Genomic DNA, 19,181 nt, shown 5'->3' with positions numbered 1-19,181 from the left:
TACGCAAACACAGCCACATAAACGGCATGTTCTCATGGCATTAGCATTCCAAATGCTTTTCAAGATGCATGTGAAAGCAACTATTTTGGTCTCGTAACTTGCGCTCTCAGATAACTCCCTTTGAATAAATGAATTCTGACAAGGGGGATCTGCATACAAAAACACAGCAGGTTTGAAGGCAGCCGCTGGGCCTCTGGTGAAGGCCTCTGAAGCCCTCTCTGAATCTCTTCATTCATCGCTTGCTTCTTCTGGACTCACGGCTCTTTAAATGGCCGCCTGTGTTTATTTCCTGTTCACGCAGGAGCTTAGTGAAGCATTGAGGCATAAAGCCACACTTGAAGTCTTCTGTGTTTGTGGTCGGCACCTGCAAAGCATTTTTTTTATCCTTAATCTTCCTCTGAAACTTCTTAAAGATGTGAAAAGAAAAGAAAAAGTGCATTTGGAGTGAATGGCGAAGAAGGAAGGTTGGAGGAATGCTGATTTAGGCGTTAAAGACCCTCTTTAATGAAGTTTGTTTTTTGTTTTTCTAACATGGTATTTTTCTAATGATGGAGGATGTAAACAAAGAAAATGTAACTTAAAATACCATTTTTAAGTATTTCTTAGTTCAAATGGTTGAGAATCAGGAGCAGACAAAAAAAATGCTGGAAATTGATTGCATTTGTAACGTAGAAAATACAATGCAAGTTAACTGCTCTGAGCTCTGAGCAATGGGGAGGGAAATGGGGTGGGGGGCTCAAGGCCAACGAGGCCACCACCAAGAGGTGGATTTCGAAGCTTTAAATTACATTCAAGAAAACAACAAAGTGTTTGGAATTTGGCTAATAACGGAATGATTATAATAAAATGACCAGTGGCAACACTTAAAAGATGATCAGAGTGGGTTTCGAAGCAGAAACAAGTTTATTCGGTCAAAAGAACCCACAAGTTAAATTAGCTTTGAAAGTACAAACATTTGATTCCTCTCATCACAGCCAGCACCTAAAGAGCCACTATATAAACATTTAATCGAAATTCATTAAGATTCTTTTAATGGTTTATAAACGTTTTAATGGTCTTGGGCCTTCTTATCTAAATGATGTTCTTTTGAAGTAGGAGCCCTCGCGGACCCTGAGGTCCTCCGGTGCTGGCCTCTTAGTTGTTCCTAAGGTGAGAACCAAAACTTCTGGTGAGGCTTCGTTCTGCCATTACGGTCCTCTTCTGTGGAACGGCCTGCCGGAGAACCGGCTGCAGAGACTGTAGAGGTTTTTAAGAAGAGGCTCAAGAAGCACCTTTTTAATTTAGCTTTTAGTTGATTTTAACTGCTAACTGATTCTATTAGTTTTAGTATAGGCTATTTTATGTATTTAATTTCATTTTATGCATCTTATTCTCAATTTTATGTTTTTACATCTTATGTCTGTAATTTTAGTATCTAATGATTTTAGCCCCAGTGTTTCTTGTGGGGATCTTTTCCTCCAGGGCTTGCCGGCTTGGTCGGTGGTTGTTGCCACGGTTGTCGTCCTTGCTGGGGCAGCTGGAGTCTAACTTTGCAGCTTCACGGCTGTGAAGTGGACCCCGCTGTTGTCCCAGTCTGGGTGGGCGCTGTGGCGATGCTCCCATGGCCAAGCTGGCTCCTGGTATGAAGAGATTCCCAAATTCTGTTTCCTCACAGCAGAGTCAAGCCTTACTTGTTTATTTATTTACAGTTATATAGTCATTATACTTGGGGGCATGGGTCATACGTTTTAACGGAGGGGAGTGGGAAGGGTGAAGGGTGGGTTGGGTTTTTACTGTAATTGTGTGTGTTTTCTGTTTTAAATGTTAAAATGCTTCGAGCTGCGTAATTGCATGAGAAGCGCTATTTTATAAAGAGAGTTTGATTGATTGATTGATTGAAATAGTAAAATGCCACTTTAGATAGAACAAAGCACAATGAGCTGATTTTTGCACAGTTTGGTCGAAAACATGTTTTTTGTCATCATACAAGAGAGGAACGAAGTTAGACATTTTTTGACAAGATTAGCTGTCACAGGTCAAAAACTTGAGACTTTTCATCAGTCAATTGGGAGCCCCCTTATGGTGCAGAAAAATGTTGACCAATCTAATTGTTAAAAAGTAAAGTTGACCAGGGTTTAAAAGAGAAGTACTTCTATCCCTCAAAAACATGGCAGTATTGCCAAAAACACTGCCAAACTTCTGAAACGATGTCAATTGGAAAAACTAAATCAGTGTTGTGGATATTTGGTGGTAACAATTTCAGCTGTCAAAAATGTCATTAGACAATGATAACAATTAATTATTATTTTGTCGGGACACGACTGGAAACACAAATCCAAGTGATTGTTTGAACGGTTTCCAAGGACTGAGTGGCAGTTTGCTCACACACGGCCCCAAAGCCGCTGTGTGAGCTGGAAGTCCGAGCTCTGCTCGGACACACGGTTCTCCTGAGTCCGGCAGCCGCTAACCCAGAGCGGCGGGACGGATCGCAGTCCAAAGTCTCCCACACATAACAAAACAACAAAATGCACACGTAACAAAGCATCCTCCCCTCCCCTCAAACACAAAGTTATAAACCCGGCTGCTCTGCTCAGAGACACAGTTCGCTCGGTCCACCGGCACCCAAGCCTGGGCCGCGCAGGGTCCAGACGTCACGGGGCACGAAGCGCTCCTCCCTGGCACCCACCTCGTGAGGGGTGTAAGAGTGGGGAGAGGCGAAGAGCCAGCGGGGCGAGGGCTGGGTGAGGGCAGGGCGAGGGCGGGGCGAGGGCGGGACGAGGGAGGGGCGGTGCTTCGCACCGGGCGTCCGCAGAGCAGCCTGTCGGTACTGTTTGAACTCCAAAGCCTTCTCTGGAGCAAAACACCGTCTTTGCATGACGTTTAACCAGAAAAGTAGTGACACATGATCGGAATGAACCATTTACATGAACAACGACCGGATCAACTATCGGCATAACCCACCTATCTCGGTCGGAAAGAAATTTTGATCCGAACGAGTCTGATCTGGGCAGACTATTCCAAACGGCGTGTTTACATGACCCATTTGTCTTCCGATCAGGCGTTCTTTCCGATTACTTACTTACTTTTGTCCACGTTAACGCAGCTAGTGTGTAAAGCTGCATTCAAACTGGCCGCGTGTGGAGTGTTCAAGAATACGCTGCTTAATGAACCCACATTCACCATGTGGTGTTCACACCGAACACGCAGGGAGGGGGATACTTCTTCTTTTGTTTTTCTGTTGCTTACTATCACTAGAGTGGGATGAGACTTGATGTGAAAAGTCAAAGTGGTGCAAATCCCCCAAATCTTGCTCCAGTGTTTTCCTTTCACAGCTCTATTCCGGAATAGTAAATGGGGTATGTAAACAGTCAAAGTCACAAACCCATTCACACACACATTCACACACTGATGGCGGCTCCGCTGCCGAACACTGGCGCCAACCTTCCACCAGAGGCAAGATGGGGTTCAGTGACTTGCCCAAGGACACTTCAACAGGTGGGCAGGGCGGAAATCGAACCTGCAATCTGCACCACAATATATGAAAGACTTTGTGTCATATAATGAAATACCTGTTTGATTACTGAACGCCCGTTCTGAACATAGAGCCCGTGACCGGACTAAAATATTCAGGTTGACATGCATTTACATAGACTTTTACTTGGAAGTGGCTGGATAAACGCAAGGTCGACGCATTCGGTGTGAGCGCAGTTTAAATGTGTGTGAATAGGACTGTGACTGTAAAGCGCTTTGAGCCTTCAAGGAAGATAGTAAAGCGCTGTACCAGTATACGTCAGTTATGATTTACATGTAGAGATGCACTAAAGGTTTCTAATAAAGTGACACAAATCTTTATGCACAGTAAATTCAGAATATTTTCTCATTTATTATTTATACACGTTGTGATATCTCTTTTAACAAATCTTGCTTTAGTGCTTTAAAACACAGGGTTCGCTGGTTCATTCAGTGTTGGTGGGCTTATAAAGCAAAATGTGAAAATTCTCTACAACAATCTTTCATCTTCTGTGCCTGGTTTGCTGTCTTTCTTGCCTGTGGCAACAATTTTATTTCTGCATCAATTAGCACAGTGATTAATACAACAAGCAAACAGTTTAGAGGTAATGGCACACAATTAACATCTTTCTCCATCATAAAGGATATGCTAAGCACTCACACTGCCTAGAATGAAGATGTGTTTAGTACCTAATTCATAAGCTCTGGGATGGAAGTGAAGAGGATCTGGCTTTGAGCGATGCCATCACCACTTTAATCTAATTATAAATAGCTGAAAATGAGTCTTGCAAATCGAGACTGTGTGTGACACCCCCTACACTCCACCCCCACCTTAACACGAGTAAACACACACACGCACAAGCTCACATTGTTCACTAAGTGCGAGAATGAATGAGAAGGGCTTTGCTTTTCAGCGCACTGCCACTAAGCAAGTGGCAACCCCCTCTTCAAATGCCAAAAGCTGATGAAAAGACACCATTCACTTGCTTTGTACCCAAACTTGTAACCGACTTACTTTTACTACCAGCCCCCGTTTCCTTCTTTTCTTTTCTTTCTTTTTTTTTTTCTGTTTTCTAATTACAAACCCATTGGCGATGGGAGGGAGTGCTTGGGTAAATAGAGCTGTAGGGGCCTGTCATGTGTGTAGTAGTGGAGGGAGGTCCTCGCAGCGCTCAGGGATGAGATGATTTGTTGTGATTGGCAGCTACCTTGAGACTGGTCTGATGGAGTTGTCAAAGCTGTATGCTAACAGCCTGTTTTCATACCAGTGCAGATGTACTCCACTCCGCTGTACTGAACACACACGCAAGCACGTGCACAGAATATCCCGGCGTCAGGCAAGCGATGGGAACGCGGGTGTTTAGCAGCACAAGGCAATACGAGGAGAGGATGTCAAGTTTCAAACCCCAAATTTTTATTTTTATAAGGGCTTGCTTCAGTGTAAACAAGCAGTTTGTAGTTTAAACTCCTCTTTTTTCACCTCTTCCATATCACTGGCTTGTTTTTCCTGCAAAGCCAAGACAGAGCTGTATTTGGAGGGTGCCGTCTTGGGCTAACACCGGGTGTGTGAATACAATGGCAATCCTACATCTGGGAACTCAGTGGGAAAACTATCCCATTTCTCACTTGTGCTGTTCGGAGAGGGTGCTCATTTTTACAAGGTGGATAGTGTTACTACAAAATGAAGTTGTGCAAAATTCCCTGTGAAAATTGGGTTATGAGCATCAGCAATCATTTGGACTGGTACTGTTCATCATGCAGGTCCGTTGAGAGTCAGCAGAGCATGTTTGTTTGCAGTGGGCTGAAACCCCTCCCAGCCTTGGTGATTGCATGGGAAGATGAGGAAAACCTGCTCACCGTTGAGAATAAATGTGCCAAATAATGAAAACCTTTTGGTTGTTTTTGTGTAATGCTACGTACACTTCCGGGCATTTGACACGCGTTCAAGAACACGCCTGTGGCATAATGTTCATACTGGACTGTTGCTAGGGGCTTCTTCTTTTTCATTTTCTACTGTTTACTAGCACTTGTCCACCACCTACAGTTGGAAAAGGCTTGGTGCGAAATGTTGAAGATGTGCAAAACTGGTATATCTCGGTGAAGACTTTTTTTTAACAATCTTCAATCGTCATATAATTCCATCCGGGCATAGACTACAATTATTCATTTCTCCCCCATGATCAACTGTTGGCACTTCTGTGAACTCAAACGCCATCCAATTGCCACTAGTAACCCTTTGGCTATCCTAGGCACTTTAACATTGGTAGTTGGGTCATCTAGACCCACTAGACAGTTCTCCGAACCTTTTTTCTTCAATGATTTGTGATCTTCACTGGTGTCCATGGATTACATGAAATCTTTCCACCTTTATCCACCTTTGTCATGGTAGGGAGAACACGTCAATGTAAGGGTGGGGTCATCTAAGATAGCACAAGGGTTAAGTCCAAATGGTTTAACTTTTAACACACGTTCAATTGCTGCAAATTTTGGACGTAAATCTCAAAAACTGACTTAAAACCTTGTGTAGCGACCGTGAATGTGAGTTTTGAATGCAGAAGCCCATAATGGGCATGTAAATGCAAAAACACGGACTTTTCATTAAAAGTAATCGCTTGACGAAAGAAGTGTAAACGTAGCTTCACAGTACAAATCGTTTTGGATTTCATTTGGCTTGTTAAACCTAAAATATGTTTTTTTCTATTTTACTTCAAAAACTGACTCTTAAAGAAAGTAAAAAGATTTGTTTCAAGAAAAATTGTCTTATCTTCTGTCTTTCAAGAAAAATAATCTCATTTAGGGTGTATACTAGAATTCTTTCTTACCCAGTTGGCAAAAAAATTTTTTTTTTTGCTTATTTAAAGAAAATCTGCCAATGGGGTAGGAATTTCCAGCTCTGTTTGAAGGAGTCTGTTTTTGCAGTCTACATTTTGAGGAAAGGTGTTTAAATGGCTTTTAGCCGGTAGTATAATATCCAGCACTTCTCTGCCCTTAGTGACCGGATTTCTCTTCTGGCTCCAAGTCCCTTTTCCCTTTCTTCTCTTTTCCCCTATGCCTCAATCTCATTGCAGTTTTTCAACTCGGGAACAAAAGCTAAGTGTTTAGCTGTGAGCCAGATCAAGGGCCTGCTTTTTCCTCACAGGAAAGGTGGAATAACAAACATGGCCGACACTGAAATCGACCATACCTTCTGTCGGCTCCAGACTCCCACATCTGTGCTGCACCTCTCTCTGTCTCCCACACAGCTGCTTCTGGGGCTGAGGAGGCTTCAGCCCAGCGCCTCCGAGCTCCCATTGCCTAAGGGTCCCCTGGGATGCAGCTGACTGGCACCCTGACTGCCAACCAGATGATGGATCCTACCAGGAGAATTAGACATGACAGGGGGAGGTGAGAGTCTAGGAGTGGCCACCGTTGAACCCGAGGACGAGGGGCAGATTGGGTCAGCTGCCTCGGCCCTGTTTGTGCCTGTGCTTGTATGCACGTTCATGCAAATGTTTGCACACAGATACTCAGCGTGAACGACTTGCATTCAAATGGCCATATCTGTGGGTGGTTATTTTGGCACATCAAGCCTCTCTTTCTTCTTTTTTTTTTTTTTCCTCTTAGTTTTTCACTTCAGTCACATTCTCCATCTGGACCCAAAGTCTTTCATTAGCTGTATCCATTTTACTTTGAAAGCTGACAAAATATCAGCTGCGTTGACTTGTAATGTTTGTCATGTCTGCTCGGGGGCCTCCCAAAATTCTGACAGATGCCAAATGACACATGTTGAAGCTGAAATTAATGAAAAGGGGAGATCTCAATGAAGGGAAATAAAATCTTTCGGTGAGATTTTGGCACTTTCGTTGCCTATTTTTTAATTTGTATTTATTTGAGTAAACAGACCAGCTGTTCAGAACAGGTAAACCTTCAGCCTCTTGAGATCTGTGAGTACACATTTATTGGGGGGGAAAGGGAAAGAAAAAGAAAAACTGTACCTTCTGATGGGCTAAGCATATTGTTTTGTCATTTCTGGCACGACCAGCTTGATCTTGTGATACCAGCTGGATAAAAGCTTCATTCTTGCCCCGCGGCGTCCCGCTGTGCCATTGCCTCAACCAGACACTGTGATGGTAAGTGACTGCTGTAATTGTTCTACTTGTACCTCCTACTCTTCAGCCATCCAACTGGCTCCTACCCCCTGGTTGTGCCACATTTCCCACATGGGCCATCTTGGCATGAACCCCAATACAGGGTTGACGGCATCAAACAGTTTGATGCCGTCAGGTAAAGTCTCTTCTGAAAAGCGCTCACTGGCCTTTACAGTAATTGTCCTCTTTTTATGAAATTATTTAGTGCGAATAAACAGAATTTGATTGTGATTGCCGGCTCACAATGATTGCAATTTAATTTTGTGACGATAAAACATTTAAATGCTCCCTTTATTCCCATTCCGTCCCGGATTTTTCCTTTGAGATAATTCAGTTTGACCTATTTCTATTAAATCAAGCTTTGGAAAAATATGAGATTTGATGTGAAAAATCCGAATGAATCAACCCCATCATCGTTTTTTTTCCCCCTTTTTTCTAAAACTGTATTTTCTCCATCGTCATCTCGGAGAGATTATGCATGCTCTTAGATACGCCAGTTGCCTCATTTAGCACCCCACAAACCAGCACCCCCCTTCAACCCCACTGTGCCCACAGACACATGCACGCATGCACATGAGAGCAAATGGAGGAGAGGAGGGAAACACGCAGAGAGGATTGCTTACTGTACTGTACATCAAATATTAATCTGTTTACTATAGAAAATAGACTTATCTTTGCCCAATCTGTTTGAAGTGACAGGATCGGCCCTTGTCGTGTAATGGGGACTCTTTACTGTAAATGAATGACTCCAGCTACTCACTTGAGTCTCTTTTTCATTCAGTCTCAGTGGAAAGGCGTCTGCTTTAATTAGGATCGACTCTGATTTTTTTAAATTTTTTTTTGCTTTTGGGTTTTTGTGCTGAAAGCCTGTATTGGACTCTGTCGGTTTGCTTTTGTAAGGCATGTCATAGAGCGAAGAGAGGAGGAGCAGGGGAGCAAAACCCAGAAGAATTGTGAAGAGGAGCAAGCTGTGTCTGAAAGAAAAAGGGGCTTAAAGAAGACGTAAAAAAAATATACAATCCACACATTATCATATACTTTTAGCTACAGGCAGCCAACAAACACAAAGGCGCTTGAACACGCTTTAAAACATGCGCGTGCAGAATACACTTCAAGCTCAACACTATTGGGTTTTTTTCCTTCTAGCTTAAGCAAGTCAGTCATTCAAAGGAAAACCTCTAGCATTTTCCTGTTATTTTTTTTTAAAGATCCTTTGCAGGTAAATGAATAAATGAATAAACAAAGCACCAGGTGAACATTTATATGCACAAAAAAGTGAAAGAGCAGGGAGCCAGGCCAGCATCTCAGCCAGAGGTATGTTGCCATCTTCTGGTTCTGACGCCAAACTTCAAGGACAGAGATGCATTTTTCGGCTGACCCTCTTTAGATCTCAATTTTTATACATTAGGTGTTCAGAATACACAAGCAAGAAGGTTTTTTTTCTGTCTTCCATTCAAACTTTTAATTAGAAATTAAATATAAGTACATTACGTAAAGAAATCTTTTGGGGAAGTCACCTTTAACCCTTATAAACACAATACAAGGGTTAATATAATATATTGAAGCTTTCACTTTGGCATATACACTCTGATGAATGATGTCAAAAGTGACTTTTCCAGACTTTAGAGCGTGCCTTGTTCATCTCATTTGCATGTACCATCATCCACATATGCCCTCCTTTTTCTCCACTGCCCCGAATGTGATCTGTGCAGTTGCAGGGTGTTAATTGGCTTGGCCCTGCAGTGTGTACGTGCACATGTGTGTGTCAGTGTCTCAGCACGAATGTTTGTGTATGTATATGTCAGCATGTTGACAGCGTGAGCAGTGTCGGAGTCTCTCACGGAGGCTCCAGCACATGTGGCTCTCTTCCAGTCTGCGCGGCTCTTTCCTCTGGTCCTAACATGTGCTCTGTGCCTCCCTGTCCCTGCCCAGCCCTGCTGGGCTCTGTTAGGCCCTGTCTGCAGTGGACCAGTCTGTTCCTGCTGCTAAAATGTGAAAATCGCTGAAGTCCCAGCATTTCAGTAGAAATACTTGTCATCTAATCCAAAGGTTTTTCAAAAATTGTGTCAATTTCGACCAAAATTTCAAAAAAGGTACCTTTGTTTTACACTCATTTCCTTTTTAGTCACAAAAATGCTAAAAAATAAAAAGACATATTTTTGTGTTGGCAATTGGAGTTTAAATCTTCACAAATATTTTCTGAATATTCATCTGTTTTATGAGATTTTCTCACAAACTCTTGTGGCCTTTTCTTTCATCCTATTATTCCACTCCCGGGACTGACTTTGCAGCATTTCCCTGCTCCGTTTTATTAATCTAAAATCGCATTTTTCTAAGTTGTTTCTTCCAAAAGGTCAAGTGGGTGTTAGATGGATCTGCCACAACGGTCAGCAACATTAAAAACTTTATTTCCTTCTCTGTTAAAAAGCACGTTTGTGTCTTTTCTCAAGCTGTCTTGTCAGTGATCTCTTTTTTTTTTTTTTGTATGTGGTCTTCGTGTGGTGCTGAATGAGCGGGGAGCCAAACAGACATGCCCCAGAAAATGCCAGAGAGTGACCGACACAGCAGCCAAAAGACACACTAACTCACACATTGCTGCCTCTGTTTCTTCTTCTTCTTCTTTTTTTAACTTGATTTGTCCTCACTATTCCTCCTTGCTCCTTTTTGCCTGCGGCAAGACAGCTGTGTCCGTCAGGGCTTGATGCCTGTGACATGGGTCACACGCTAAGAGCCCACCTGATCATGACAGCAGAGAAACTCATCTGGTTGTTTGTAAAGGAAAGATACTTTTCTTACACTGCTATTATTTTTATTTAGTTATTTCTGAAAAGCAAATTGTCTTCTGCTCCAAAAAGAGGCATACACAATTAAATGAAGTAACCATCAAGTTAAGAAACAACAATAGATTAAATTGTTTATGTAACATTTTTTTTTTAATTATAATGTTGTTACTATTAAAGCAATTAGTTTAACACATAGCAAAGGGAGAAATTTTAAGTTGTTAGGATTTGCACATTTTAAGGTTTCTGAGTATTTAAACAGCAAGGTAGTTAACTTTCTTGGTACAAGTTTTGATTTTTTGGAAAAGCAAAAAATGTTTATAAGTTCAAAATGTTAACAAAATAAAATCTGCTTGTCTTTATTTTGAGGAAATGTTTTTTTCTCTGAATAATGTAACTTTGATTTGTATCTTTAAAATTACCTGAAAACTGTTTAGTTAAAGGTAAAAACAGTTATGAATAATTGTATTCTGTTAAAAATAAGTTTCAAAGACTAAAATAACACAGATTTGTACAAAATAAAATGTATACAAACACATTACTTTGAAAAATGTCAGTTAATTCATTTTAGCAAATGCTGTTTACATTTGTATTGAAATGTATTGATTTACTGTAACATATTATAGCACAAGATTTATGTCCTCTGAAATGACAGTAAAAAACAAATGCTTTTTAAAAGTAATGTATGTTTAGATTACTTAAAGTGTAGTAGCGGTGAGGCTTTATTTCCACTTTTGAGTCAAAAGTTCACTTAGTAATTGTGTTTCTTTTTCCTTCTTTCATTTTCATGTTTAATTCCAAATTAAAGGAATCCTCCTGTTGGCAATCCATCATGTGGAGCTGTATTTACAGTGAAAATATTGTCATATATTGCAACAGCTGCTCCAATTCACTTAATGTGGGGCTTTAGGGAGCACCTAAAAGCTTTGCTCCAACAGTTTTTGGTTCTTTAAAGTCAGGGAACTGGATACCCCCTCCCAGATCTTGAACACTGTCCCAAAATAAACGCTGTGGTCTGGAGGTTAGTTCACGGAGCACTGTGCAGCCTGAATACTGAAATCTATACCGCTTCAATGATCAATCTCTCTTTCCTCCCCCCTCCAATCCCCTTGTTCATTCACCGCTTTCTTTTCTGCGTCTCCCACTCCTGAGCAGCCATTGAAACTTTGCGGCAGCCCTTTTCCCCTCTTTATCTCGCAGTCTCTTGTCCCCTTTGCTCTGTCTCTTTTCACTGGCAGAGGTTCATCTGAACAGAGAGGCTGTGCCCTTCCTGACCTGAGCATGTCAGTGTTAATTGTATGGCTTTAATTACAAAAACACATTTAGCACTTTCAAAGGGGGTTTAAGTTAAATCCTTCCTCTTCAGTCCAATCTCCAAGATTTAGGAGTGGCATGGCCGTGTCAGCTATCCAATGCAGATTAGATCTTGTCTCTTGTCAAGCTCAACTGTCTGTCTGTCTGTCTGAGACGTTTGCAGGGTACTTGGATGCTCTCTGCTTGGCTGCTGTGTTTGCACAAAGTTTACAGTTGGAAACTGTTCCAGTATCCCATTTTTTAAAAATCATTTAAAAAAAATTAATTGATTATTGTTTAATCCCAAAACAATCAAAAATTGGGAAATCTGGGATTTATTTATCATTTTTCAAGCAATTTTATTTATTTTATGTAAAAATAGATCATTAGCACACGTTTAGATGATTGATTTATGCACACAATTCAAACAATATTATGTGAAACATCACATTTTCTAAAAGAAATTTAAAAAAAAAATCTTTTTCAAAGTAGAATTGTATGCATACTGATACTCAGACAAAGTTGTTAACTTTTCTACAGCCCTCATGCCCGGACCTAATTCAGTTAAGTCGGGTCCATTGTGAAGCAGCCAGCGGAGCTCTTTTTAATCAGAAGGATTTGTCATATGATTGACGGACTGTTGACAGCAGTATTGGGGCAGTATTTAGCAAGGTCTCAGGACCCCTGTGGCTAAAGTGAATTTTATGGGGGGACTGGTGGGTTGGTGGCATAACAAGAAGTCAGGGATTTTTTAAAAGCTGATGCAAATGAAGGTATTTCATGTTGACATGTCACCGTCTGGGGTGTAATAGTTGATCACTTTGTGCATGGTGGGAAAACAATATGCATGGAAAACCAACACCACGTGTGTGTGTGGGTCTGTGTGTGTGCGTGTGTGTGGATGGGAGTGTGTAAGTGTGGAGTTACACCCACCACTGTCCCTTTTTGTGTCTGCGAGTAGGGTAGGGTATATTAACAGACCTCATTTACAATGTATGGGCTCTGCCGACCAGAACGGTTGGAGTTATATGATAGTTAAGCGCCTGGTTAACAATGCCCGGTCTGCAAAAGGGTGAAGATGGTTTCCTTTCGTTTGTCATCATAAAGAATCATGGAAAAGATATTAAAATGAATCTAAAAAATAAACATTAAGAAATAAGTGAAAGAGTAGAAAAAGAAGTAAAAAAACAACATAAAAAACAAATTCTTCTCACTTATAATTATTTAGAATTAAAAACAAAACCCCAAACTTGATTTTAACCCATTTAACATGTTTATTTTTTTTTATAATGGATTTGGTCACTTTAAAAATAGTCAAATAATAAATAACACATGATGAAGACGTGTTTTACTATAAATGTCAGAAAATAAATAATTGTTTATTTTTTAAATATTTGTATTTGTTTATTTTGGACTTCTTGGGATTGAATTGCTTTTACCTGAGAATACGACATGAAAATGGACTTCTAAAATAAGTAGGTTAAACATTTATTTTATTTTATTTTTTGCAAATCAACATTTTGGGGATAACTGTCAGTTCACAATATATTATATTAATACAATTGTCAAAAAGAAAATGTAAATTTTTCTTTTAAAATGCATATTTGTAAAGGCAAAATATTTTATGTGTCTGTGACCTGTGGTTCCTATCTTTAATCTGAGGTTTTAGGATCATTTTGATTTGTTTATTTTTTGTTTTTGTTTTTTATTGTGAGAAGAGTCTAAAATCACGGCGTGTATTTCTTTGCCAGGAGCTGCTCAGGGGGATTTAATCGGAATTAACTCACTCATGCAAGCACACACTAAAAATAAAAATTAAACGTACACCATAAAACCACAAGGAAATTCTGTTATTTTATCCCAAGAAAATCTATACTGTCATATTTAGTGTCATTAACTATTTACACATTTGTTTGTTTTTTAGAAATAGATAAGCATATCAAAACTTTATGTATTTTCCCATGTTTTATCTAAATAGATATTAAAATCAGGGTTTTGTGGGCAGCACTGCCTCTAGATGTTGCATTGAAAATTGCAGCCTACACACACACACACACACACCCACCCACCCCCCCCCCCCCCCCACACACACACACACACATATATATATATATGCAAAAACCAACATCTATCATATCCCATTTTACTTGTAGTTTATCTAAAATTAAAGATCATTGAATCCCAAAACCTTTAATTCTCATAATGAAACGAAATCTAAAGCAATATAATAAAAATCACAGCAAACATACGTGTCAGCTCACATAAGTGATTTCAAATTTCTCTCTTTTTTTCCCCCCCAAAAGCATAAAAATGAGAATGAATGAAACGCAGCTCTGAGGTTTAATTGCTTTTTCATGATCCAGCAATCCTGCAGGAAAATGCAGCGTAAAAAAGCCCAATTAGAGTCTTTTCACTTTGTGCTGGAGACAGCAGGGTTCAAGCTGATTGTCTTTCTCTGCTAGTTGCTCTGCTCCAGAAGGTGATACTGGGTTGGACCCCTGTTACCCTCCGAGCCTTCTGTTAAATTTGGCAGAAAAAACACTGGGTTTCGAGGAGGAACAAAGCCGGGCTGGTTTCTCTATAGAACCAGAAAAAGAAAAAAAAAAATCCCTGAAGAATGGATTAATTTGGTCAAATATAGGAGACCCATTCCATGCTCACTCTAGCAATGAGAGCCATTGGAGCAAGCAGGACTTGTCCTTAATAAATAGCTTAAAATGACTCCAAAGTTCTGTGCTGTGCCGCCTCCATACAGCAGATGCTCTGCTTTAATTGGTCTATGAAGGCCTGACCCAAGGTTCTGTATGAGGGATTTAGGAACCATATTTATTATTTGCCATAACCTGGCATACTAGACGTGCGCTCACAAGGGTCAGATTTTCCAATATCATAGGCTTCTGAACGTTCAGTGTGGTTTGAGTGGGAAACGCTTTCGAAGGTAATGTCTAACAGCAGGTAAGTCCTAAACACCATTCATCAGAGGCCTGCACTCTCCTCTCACTCGGCCGTAGCCATGACTGATGGGCCTGTCTTTTGTATGAATGTTTAGCTCAGTGGAAAGCCATATGCCACTGGCACCAGCTCCTGCCTACAACCTCCTGCAGAAGCAGCGGAGAAAAGAGGAAGAAGAAGAAGAAATCCAGACCGATCGACAGGACTAGGATCAAGGAAGATTTTTTTATTTTCTTAAAAAGTGACTCCCGATAAGAGGACAGTCACATGCATTAATAGTAAAGGGTTTTTTTTTTTTTTTAAGAAGAGAAGTGGGAGGTTAGAGGGAGGTGCTGCTGGTCCATCTGTCCCAAGCAGCCTCTCTCCCGGTGCTGCTGCCGCCCCCTCGTGAGAGAAGCACAGCTGTTACTGGAAAGACCTACTGTCCAGAAAAATGGCTTGCACTCCTCCCCTCCATCCTTCTGTCCCTCCACCTCTCCTCCTAAACACCCCATGCAAGAGGATGAAACGAACCAGCAAGCCCAGGCACTGTGCAGTCAGCCTGCACGTCTGCAATTTCAAACCTCTTTAGATCATTTTTCATGCTTACCAGAAATGAATAATGCACACATTAACTGGTGCCAGTTAATAAATTTCCATTTCACTCCACTATATTTTTTTTTCAATAATTCTCTGGCTGATTCATTTTATTTTGCAAAACAGACAACACCCCCTCATCCCCCTCTGCCCCTTGCCCAATGAAGGCCCACATCAATTTATCCACGCCCAGAGAGACTTTCCTCCTCTTCAGAAATGATCAAACTCTCCAAATCTGCCTCCATTTACAGTCTCGCATGCAAATGTGAACTGTTCTGTTACAGCCGTGATCCCTTGCTCATCCCTCAGTTGAAGATAATGCCCGGCAACATTTCTCACAAGAGCGCATCCTCAAAATTCAGCCCGAGGGCAATGCGGCACGGAAACAGAATCAATCTTGAATAACTGCGAGGCTTTGCAAAGGAGCCAAATTGGCAGCATAAGCCCATTATATTAGCTCAACAAAGCCCTGACTAGCATCTGGTCACACCGGACACTTTATGGCCCATCTCTAACTATTAATCATTTGCTACGACATCAGAGTCTCAAGAGGGTGGCTGGATGCTCAGTAACAGAGAAGACGGCTGGAAGTGCCAGGGCGAGTAGGCAGTGCGGTCCTGATGCCCGCTGACAGTAGCCCTCCTTAAAACGACACTGTGCATTCGAGCCAAACAGAGGGAGCAGTGCGAGGAAGGCGTTTTGACAGGCGAGGGGAACCCCTCTGAAAATGCCACCGTGCCCTGGTGGCCCACAGTGTTGTAGTGCACTGGTAGTGTCTGTTCTGAGGTCGTGTCATGTAATATGATCTAGATAAGGCGGATGGGATGGGTCCCTCTCCAGGACGCGGTGAGGGTGTCAGACAAGCTGCTCCTCTAATAAGGGCTGCCACTCTAATGATCACTCAGTCAGGCTGTAACCTCTGACCCCCACTGTTAGAAGAAAGAGAGGGAGGGGCTGGTCAGGACGATGGAAGGAACGGTGGGTTCAAATGTGCGGTATTTACATCAATTAGACAGGCAAGATGGAGGTTCCCATCAAAGCCTATTAGCAGTGTTGTGTTTGGGAGGAGCGAGCGGGACAGACAGGCAGGGTCTCAGAGAGGCCCGGTGGAAACAACGCAGGCCTGCCCTTGATCACGTCCTGTCACATCGATGAGAACACTGTCCAAGCCACTCCTACACACTTACAGTTTGTGACTGTGTGCGTTTAGAGCCTCCACGCAGGCGACCAACAGCACAGCATTTCTGCAGCATGTTTCCATAAATCATAATCTTTGTTTTGTTTTGCATGCCTGCTTACCTCTCTACCTTTATTTTTCACAATAATTCAGTCAAAATAAATAAAAGGTTGTATGTTGACTGCGTTCGGACATGATCCCCCCCCGTCATCCACTAACTTGGATGATCGAAACATGCTGTCTAATAAAAGGAAGTCCACAAAGAACCCCTGCCTGACTGCTGATTTCATTAAACTGTTGGTTTAAAAAATAAATAAATAAAAAAAGCAAAAGGTGCTCTGCAAAAAACCCAGAAAACAAAGAGAAGACTTCATATCAGCATCCCATCTTTTATTAATGTCACTCTGTAGGACAGCAGGTTCTTGTCAGTCTAGATGGATAATAAAGATGTCAACTGGACCGGTGAATCCATCCCTTTAATACTAACACATTTTATGATAATGAAAGGTACTCAAAGAATGATTATGATAAAAAGGGGGGGGCTCCCCTACTGCTGTGTCAGCACCTCTGTGGAGTTAGACCATCCGCTGCAGGCTCTGAGTGAAAGGATCACATCGAACGTAAAGATCTGTAAGTACATAAAGCAAATGGACAACAGTTTTGCAGCCAATCATGCATCTGGAGCGCTGCATGTTAACACTGCGTGACACAAACTAATGTGAGTGGAAAGCTTTCAGTCTTGAATGTCACCGTCCCCATTGTTTTTGATCTTTTTCTTTCGTCTTCATTCACTCCTTTGCTGACAGTCGTTTTAGCGCTCTGACCTTTTACACAAGCCTTTGTTAAAAACAGGGTTTTGTGCTAAACTAAACAACACAGAGTGTGCTCTATTTTATTTGTTGTGCTTTTGGACTCATTCAAGACTCGCATCAAAGCCAACTCAAAAAAGCAAAAGAAAAAAGTCGGAAATTTCCCGTGATACATGTTCAAGAGGTCATCTACAGAGGATGGCTGTGGGCTGTGACACCCCCAAATGACCGTATCAGTAACATCTTCTGAGCATCAAAGCGTCAACTGGCGTATTGTACTGTATGAGTAAACAAACTGAGCGGCCCCTAAAAGCAAAGCCATACCAGCCCGCCGCTGCTTCAAAAGTTTCCTGCGAGCTGTAGGAAGCAGGTGAAAAAATAGAAGTGTGTTGACCTCTGACCTCGGGTGCACACTTGTTGACTGATGTTTCACACTAGGGTTGCCTTTTCCCTCTGCAGCTTTCTTCAAGAAGACCTGGCCTGTGTGTGAGGACACATGTGTGTGTGAGCGCAGGCGAATCCCCAGGGAGATCATCTCCATCTGCCTTTGAAGGCTCTGTGCTACAGAGCTGTTTTCATGCGGCCAACCGGTCATGAGTTTCCTGTCTCAGCTGACCCCTCGTCTTTTGGTGGACACTTGAGAAAAACTTCCAAGCACGGACACCTTTCTCCCATTAACTGCAGAGGAGCAGGGAGCGAGGGGGTGGGGGGATTCAAACAGAGTGCCATCCCACTTTGGAACAAAAAGACATTAAACCAACTTATTTCTCACATGACAGCCGTGTTTCACTACACTTGTAGGCTACACCAAACCATCCTGCACCAAATCAAAGTGGCTTTTGAGCTCAGGAACATTTGGATCTTGTGAGGCACCTAAATAAACCTGCAGCAGATTCTCTGGGAGCACACGTGCGTGTGTCTGTGTCCAGCTAAGATAACAGAGATGAAAAGAGGATGGGGTTCATTACGGTTCAGGTCCACATGGCCTTGAAAGAGGCCAGCAAAACAGCACAGCGCAGCCTAAAACATAACCACAGGCATACAACACTTCTGCCCATCAAACACTCCCACAAAATCAAATTAGGGACTTAGATCTCAGACATGAAAGAGTCTCCACAAATGAGGTTAAACTATAATGTGGATTTTGCTACCAGGGTTACAATGATAAACTGGCATAATTGATTTAGAGCCAGTTTATACTTCATGGAAATCGCATCAATCGTCTAGTTTATACCAGACGATTGATGCGAATGTCCACAATAACTGCAACAAATTCTGAGTGGCGTTTATACTTTTCAAACCCGACACAAATGTCTCCTGTGTTTCAGTGGTTCAGTATTTTATCCATAGCGATATATAGGGATGAAGCTCATTTTTTTATATGCAATGTTTTTTAGAAGATTTTTCCATCTATACAAATCAGTTAGTGGTTAAATGACAGTGCAGACAAGACAAAGTAGGCGGTTCATCACTTTTTGTTTTTTGGCTTTAAAAACCTCAACATACCAAAAAGTTCATCCCAAAAAAGCTTTATTTTGATTATGACATGCAATTGTCACATAATTTACAATATTAAATGAACAGAGATAGTATTACGCATGAAATTAGAAATCCTAACAATAAAACATAGCAGAAAAGCGTGTTCTTGTCAGAAAAAACACAAGTTAGTGGCCTCTGTAACCCTTGTGCTATCTTAGATGACCCCACCCTTACATTGACGTGTTCTCCCTACCATGACAAAGGTGAATAAAGGTGGAAAGATTTCATGTAATCCATGGACACCAGTGAGGATCACCAATCATTGAAGAAAAAAGGTTCAGCGCACTGTCTAGTGGGTCTAGATGACCCAACTCCCAATCTTAAAGTGCCTAGGATAGCCAAAGGGATATTGGAATTTCAAAGTAAAGACTGATTCAACTGAGCAGTTTTTTAAACCCAGCCACAAGATATATGCCCCACTATTTTAACAAGGAGAGAG

General features: G+C 41.6%; 1 long non-coding RNA gene across 3 annotated transcripts in view; it reads left to right on the top strand.

Annotated features, from left to right (window-relative positions):
• LOC110017410 (uncharacterized) overlaps nt 1-11,226 on the top strand; it is a 122,979-nt gene extending 111,753 nt beyond the window's left edge. For all 3 annotated transcript variants that reach the window (XR_002872446.2, XR_013652914.1, XR_013652915.1), the window contains 2 exons: nt 6,732-6,873; nt 7,511-11,226. This is a non-coding gene — a long non-coding RNA (uncharacterized LOC110017410). The remainder of the gene's footprint in view (nt 1-6,731; nt 6,874-7,510) is intronic.
• Nucleotides 11,227-19,181: the final 7,955 nt, after the last annotated feature.

The sequence above is a fragment of the Oryzias latipes genome, chromosome 21 (genome assembly GCF_053564925.1).
Source record: "Oryzias latipes strain Hd-rR chromosome 21, Olatipes_Hd-rR_3.1".
In the NCBI taxonomy this organism is placed as follows: domain Eukaryota; kingdom Metazoa; phylum Chordata; class Actinopteri; order Beloniformes; family Adrianichthyidae; genus Oryzias; species Oryzias latipes.
Note: the sequence above shows the minus strand (reverse complement) of the source record. Positions and strands in the feature narration are given on the sequence as shown.